A 7,721-nucleotide genomic window follows, 5' to 3' on the forward strand; every position below is an offset into this window, starting at 1 on the left:
CAAGAAACAAATATATAAAGTTTTATAAGCTTAAGCTGGTTTCACCTATTGAAACTAATATGTCATTGCACTTATATATATTTTGTGTTTCTAACCAAAAATTTTAAACAAAAAATTAAAAAAAATAGAATTAATCAAGCCAATTGAAACCATAGCTTTAAGGTTCGATTGAAATTGCATAGATACTGAAAAGGAGTTGACCAAAAATCATGCCGCTATGGATATGTTTCCAATAACTTGAAACAATTGAAAATTGGAATGCAGTGTATCGAAATTAAATAAACAAATAATCATAAGCCAATTTCAAACTATTTTCGATTCCGAAACATGAAGATATCCTTTCGGTAAACAAACCACGAAAACAAAAAACGACCAACAAAAAAATTAGGGCTCATGACAATAAATCATATCCCAAAAAATCAAACACGAAGACCGCTCTGATACCACTTGTTGGAAATTTAGGTCTTAATAATAAACAGATTTCATAAAACATGTTCAACAATTATGAATCAATAGCGGAAGCAAACAAAACATTGAACGTGATTATGATCGGATCTACGACATGTTTGATTTATCAAAGATATTAAGAATTAGGGTATTAGGAATACCTGGATAGAGCTTTCATATTCAGCCCTCTCAGCAACAGCCATAAACAAAGAGAAGATGCGATGATATGAAACACAAAACAGGGTTAGCGGCGGCCGATTTGGTTCTTCCTCAACCGGTACCTTTATGCCTCAAGTTCTCTTCAGATGGGGAGAAGAGAGAGTATGCCGTGTACGGTATATTGGGGACCATAGCCTCTTTTATATTGGATGGCCATTAGGGTTTCCCATTATTCCGTTAATGGGCCATCCGGACATCCACTCATTTTGAGTCCATATCAACTAATTAAATAATTAATCCAAAATAGAAATCTAATTAGCCTTATTACTTAATTTGATCACTAATCAATTAAGGCTCTAAATTGATAAATAACTAATATAATTATTATTACGATATTTGCCCACATAATGATATTGGAATATTATTAAATAATAAAATATTCCAACAGTGAAACACCAAATACACCGTCAAACCTAAATAAAATATATCTATTATGCAATCAATTTTTTTAACCAACCATTAAGTTAAAATATAAACACCTTCTTAGAATAAAATCACAAAGCAACCTTCACATATAATTCAACTGTCATTAAAAGAATGGAAACAGAACATCAATTTTGCAACCAGAACTAGTAATTAATTATTCCTAAACTTGTAGAATGGAGTTATTCCTTCTTCGTATTACGTGCACGGTTGCTACTTCACGTTGTCGAATACTAAAGCCGCTCTTTCAGACATTTGATATATCCGATATGGTAGAAAACCAAGAAAGAGAAGAGGTGTGAGTTTGGATGAATGAGATCATGTCGAGCAATTTTAATAAGAGTTGTTTGTTTTAACAAGAGTTGTTTGTTTTATCCTCCCATGTGAAGTTATGTTCCATACCTCTTGAGTCTGATCACCCCCACCGTTATAATATTTCATCCAAAGGCTGAGATTCCTCTCTTGATCTGTAGAAGATGGTGGTATGTGTGCTCTCTTTTCAACCAATAACCATTCGCCCTTTTCACCTATAAATAATCTCTTCCTAGCTACTACTTCCTCATCAACTCTTCTCTTCCCTTTCTCGTATTACTAAATTGCACGACCACATAATAACACTATTGTCTTGTATCAAGCCGTCTTTGCTGATATTTGAAATGAATGCTGCAACTAGAATTGGATTAGACGATAAAAAGTCTAGTTAGAATATTTATAGTACTTGAAGTTTATTTTAATTATTATTTAATTATATCTTTTTTGCCTTTAGATTCATAAGTTAATTATCTATTATCATGTTATATGTAGTGTATCTGAGGTGTTACATATGGTGGTGATAATGGATAATTATTTCACGAGTCTAATGGTAGAAAAGTCTAATTGAATGATAACTAAAATTAAACAAAAAAATTAAACATTTATCATCTAAAATATATTAAATATAGTTTATAACAGGTTAGTTTTTTTAAGTTTTTTAATTCTAAATTGGTTGTTTTAAGTTTTATTTTTTATACAAATTGATCCTATAAGTCATAAAATATTTAAACCTCTATCCATTTTTGCAATCAACTTTGTTAAAAAGTACTATGAACCATTAAGTTCAAATGTGTTTATAAATAACATCAAACACCATTACTTACTCACATTTACTTCTTGTTTTTACATTCAAGTTTAATTTAGATATAAATATTTCATCAACAATATTATAAGTCAAATAATAGATCAATTTTGTTTCAAATCAAAATTGAATAATACACTCATGAATTCTAATTTTTAGAGCGGTGAATTTGAACGTACAAACTTAACATTTAACATCGATCTAAACACTTTTTAACCGAGTTTGATAAAAATAGAATCAGTGGATATTTTCTGCACTAAAAGATTAAAAGAACTAAGTTTAAGTGCCTCTTTCTTCACGTTGTCGAATACTAAAGCCGATCCTTGGAATTCATGTCACCACTCTAATGCTAACAATATCCCAAAAGGTGCCTCTGTTTGATTCAGTTATTGTTATTGAGTGTTAAATGATTCTTCAAACCAAATCAAATGATTAGATAATATGTCAGACGTTAAGCAAATGTAGCAGTTGGTAAATTACCTAAAATGATTATTTTTGATCAAGTCACTATAATTTGTATTGCTCATATTATATATCTCTCTGGAGAGATTTTATGAGCCACTTTTAGTAAAATAAAAATCACTTCTACAGTTGAGAAAGTAAATCGTTACAAAGACTTCTATAAAATCACTTCTATAATTTGTGAGATAAACAAAGTTGAGAAAGTAAAACGTTACAAAGACTTCTGGGTATGATAATTTTATTTTCCTAAAATTCATTCAAGAATGAATATCTTTATTTATTTTAAGAATAATATCATTGCAGTATAAGCTTTTCTTGGTAATAGAGATAAAACAAAAATTAAATCACACTACATTTTTCCATTATTAAACAAGAAATCAAGTAACATTTCTACTTAATAGCTTTCTAAAACCATCTTTTTTTCTAAACCATACACACCGGAGGATCCAAGACCTTGATTCAGAGGGTGAGATTTTTTTTTTATTCATTAATAATTATTATATTTTGTAAAAAAAAAGTATTAAAATTATATTAATTTTATTTAAATAGTATATATAATGGCTAGAAATTCAACTTAACGTGAAAAGTGGTAAATTTGAGGTTCGAACCTCAAAGATGCAATGCTAAATTTTGATGTAATTTAATTTTGGTGTCCTAATTTAGATGGTTAAAATGATCATAATCTCTAAACAAAAGAAAAAGAATTGAAATCAAAATATAAAGACACAAAATGAGAAAAGTAAGAAAACAAAAGTACGATGCAATATAGTTATAAATTATATGTGATAGAATTAAACAAGCAGTGGAATGGTGTAGTGGTTGAGTCAATTGTTGAAAAGGTAGGTTTGATTCATGCTTTCTGCATTTTTCGCATTTAGGTTAAAACAAGCTTCTAGTACAAAACAAAATCTAGTACAAAACAAAATAATAACGTGAAAAACAATTTTCTAGTACAAAGCAAAATACTAACATTATTAATTAAAAAAACAAAAGTCAGAGATGGTTAAATGCCAATCAATATGTAAAAACTAGTAGTAAAAAGGAACGAGTAGTAAACCCTAAAAGCAAGAGTCAAGGTTAGAGTCAGCATGTGTGTTGTGATAGAGTTTTGGGTCAGCAAAGGTGCAAAGTTAAAAAATGAGGATACGCAAATTATGAATAAACTATGAAATATGGTGTAAATTTCAAAAAATACACTTGCACACCCTCACAAATATGTGGGTTACGGTTATCGGAAAGTCAACAGAGACACCACCGTTGCAAATTTGTGTCGCAGCCGCATGAACTAGACTAACTGATTAAAGACTAGAGAATATATTCCAACATTAATAAATCAATTTCAAAATACAAATTCAGAATAAGATAATGTTAATTTCAATCCAAACGTTTTAGACCGTCAATTGCATTGCGAAGAAATAGAGAAACCAATCAATTTATCACTCTATCTTACAACGCAAAAAGCATGAGAGTGGCCCTCATTCCCTCCAAGTGCTTCCAATATTGAGACCAACACTACTACAAAAATGGACTTATATAGCGCTTTTTTTTGCTTTAAATAGCGCTTTTGAAGCGCTATTGTAAATGGCGCTGGTAAAAGTAATATAGCGCTTTTTTTCTGTATAAAGCGCTAGCTAAAGCAGGGTTTATATAGCGCTTTATGTCAAAAAGCGCTAGCAAAGGTTCTCCTTAGATAGCGCTTTCAAAAATAAACGCCATCTAAGACAGGTTTAAAAACAGCGTTTTTGTTTTAAAAGCGCTATGTAACAATATGTTTAGAAAACGCTTTATGAAGGAAAAAAAGCGCTAGGAGAAGCATTTATTTTATTAATTTTTTTGTCAATTTTTTTCCTTTACTGATAGCGTTTTTTATTAATTTAAAGTAAAATATAAAAAAAAATCATAAATTTAAAGGGAAATATATATAATTTTGGCACATTATAATTGAGACTATTATTTATCAAATAAAACTTGCCAAATCATAAAAAATGTATGTATATATAGCATAAAAGTCAAAAATGTATAGCCTTTAATATGGTGACATGGATATCTCTAAGAGTTACAACTAATTAGTTAACATAAAGATCAAAATCTTCTATGGTATCATGCAATCTTCATCTATCTTCTTGGTCTTCTCAATCTTCCTCGGCCGTCTCAGTCTTTTTCCCCATAACAGACATATAAATCATGATGCACTTTCATATTTTGGTAACCCCCTTCACCTGAATATAGAAAAAGACATTGGTAACTCTTGGCTGAATTCAAATGTGTACCGTGTTTTGATATTATATAAGCTATGATTATGTGGCTTCTTAGAAACTCTTTGGCTTATCAAGGATACAAACATATATATTGACCAAATCTTTATTCATAATGAGTAAAAGATAATTAAAAAAAATAAGTTGATTAAATATATTGATTAAGTTAGTTACCTTCCCGTCATATTCTCTTCTTGACAAGACCTCTAGTGTAATATGAGCAAGGGTTCATACAATAGATTTTGGCCGAGAATGTAGACCAGATGGCTGAAAAAATTCAGAACAAATGTCAAAATAATGTATAATTAACAACACTCTGAAACCTATGTAAAAGATACAATTAAATCTTGATGGGAGCAATTCAGTTTGATGACATGCATGTAACCCAATTCCTATCCATTCCCCTCTGAAATGCCTGAAAGCTTAATCACCGAATTAACAAGAACATTCAAACAAACAAAGAGGCTTTGTCATTACACATAATAAAAGTTATTACCAAGAGGCTTTAATTTTTTTACAAGCATAGCCAATAAACATCTAACTTAGGGCCGCATAAGGTATTTGGCCAATATTATAATAAAACTACTTTTCTCTCAGAGTTCAAAGTTCAGGCATGTAACATTTTCAAAGCAACTTAAGAAACAAATATAACATATCAGTTTTACATGTGAGTGCTTACCTACATCAACTAGATTCCAAAATCTTCTTTATGCCGAAACTGAACTGCAAATCGCAAATCAAAATTCTCATTTGAAGGCTTTACCTACGTCAACAATACATGGCAAGATAGATTTTAAACAAAAGTTTCCACATAGGAAAATACATGCTTTTATTCACTTTAGATATGATAGTAATAACAAATGTATATAGGACAATCATATATTAGTCCACATGAACAGAAGCATAGAAATTTGCCAAACTTAAACATTGATATAGCATGTAACATTAGAAATTTAACTCTTAGTCCACAAACCTACAAAAGCCACTTAATTTAACTCTTAGTCACTACATCGATATAGCATACATGCATAATTTAACTTCATGACTTTGGTGGTTGTCTTTACCGTAAGATGTTAGCAATTTGGTATAATATATAACCAATGAATCTCTCAAATAAAAATATGCTAAAATAGTGATAAATTGCGTGGAATAGAATGGTGAAAGAAAATTTCAAATTTGGAATTTTTTTTGTAGCTGCCCTTCCATTTTTTTTATGTTCTTCAGATTTTTATCACTTTTTTTTTTCAATTTTTTTATATATATTGGGCTTCCTCTTATTTTTTAAAGCTAATTGGGCAGTGAAAATGGATTAACACAAACAACATATAACAACAAAAACCAATATCAAGCGACCTAAACAACGAGGACATACCACACTTTAAACGCCAAATCACAATGGATGAAAAAACACCTATGATCACACTTTAGGCGTCAAATCACAATGAATGAAAAAACACCTAGGATCACACTTTAAGCGTCAAATCGCAATGAATGAAAGATTAATTGATGACTTCTCCCTTCCAACACCGAAAGCACAATTCGTCGAAGCCCCATGGAGAATGACACGGCAAACCACTAAATTTCTCATAGTTGGGATACAGTCAAGCAACAGTTTCTAAGAGAAGGCGATACTTTGGAGGGTGCCGTGCTTTTCCATAATTTCTCGAACACTTTGCTCTACCTCGCCCATGCTACCTACTCTCACCAACAGACCCTCAAACAACATATACACGGAATTCACTGAGAACTCACTGCCCTGATGCCATACCCACTTACCCTCACTCTCCCCAGCTTAAACTCCAAACATGATATTTCCTCACCCAAAAATCCTAACCATATTGTCCATGGCATAATCACACTGACATTTCAACTTTCTACAACTTTTATAAAGTTTTTTTTTTGTTTTTTGATGTTCACGAAAATTGTCAATTGTGTTAAAATTCTTTATGCATTTACTAGATGATAAACTTATAGTGTAAATATCAATCATAAATGGCCAGTTGAGATGACAATTATAAATTGATAGTCATCATTTTGCTGAGTATTGTAAAACAACCTAATATAATATCTAATGATTAGAAGAAAAATCTTAGTTAATGGTAAAAGTATACATATTAGATTAAGCTTTATTTACGTATGAATTGATTGCCATATATACTAGCAATCTCTCATCATCAATTAACCATATAAAGAGTACTAATAAAACCATTGGATTATTGCTATTATTGAATCAATCAGAGTGAACAACTAAAATAATTGGAGAGAATATATAATTAACATTGGAAAGAAATGAAATTAAATCATCCCAATCTAAAATAAAAGGTAATACCACTCAATATATCTTCCTAATAGGAAGAGAGAGCTAGTTGAAATTGCAGACTTAGAACTACACGGTCTAAAAGAACAATTTTTCTTTGTATAGAAAAAAAAAATTAACAATTTTCTTGACCACAACAGCCCTTTTATTGTAGACCTTATATGCTACCAACAACTTAATGAACATCGATTTATTTCAAACAAAAAAAAAACTTAATGAACAGATAATTCTATTGATTACAACAAACAAAGAGAGTTAAAAGACATCAAGATCGACACCTGGAGAAAGAATCGTCGAAGACATGGAGATCACCGTTCGAGGGAGAGAGAGATAGATTGGGGAAAACAAACCACACCGTTCAACTGTGGTGATTTAGAGAGAGTGGCGACGGCGAGTGGTGGTGATGGACAGCGGATTGCGGTATCGAGTATGACTGGGTTTTGTGTGACAGTTTGCGATGAATCGTATGACTTTGTGATGAATA

The 7,721-nt window shown here is 30.8% G+C and overlaps 1 long non-coding RNA gene across 1 annotated transcript; it reads right to left on the bottom strand.

Annotated features, from left to right (window-relative positions):
* Positions 1–4,587: 4,587 nt before the first annotated feature.
* LOC146913302 (uncharacterized) lies at positions 4,588–7,721 on the bottom strand. The gene is made up of 3 exons (XR_015015546.1): positions 7,516–7,721; positions 5,600–5,683; positions 4,588–5,187 (listed from the first exon to the last, which is right to left on the bottom strand). It is a non-coding gene; the product is annotated as an uncharacterized LOC146913302 (long non-coding RNA).

Source organism: Medicago sativa, chromosome 6, assembly GCF_051527215.1.
Source record: "Medicago sativa cultivar Bolivia chromosome 6, Bolivia_mono, whole genome shotgun sequence".
NCBI classification, from domain to species: Eukaryota; Viridiplantae; Streptophyta; class Magnoliopsida; order Fabales; family Fabaceae; genus Medicago; species Medicago sativa.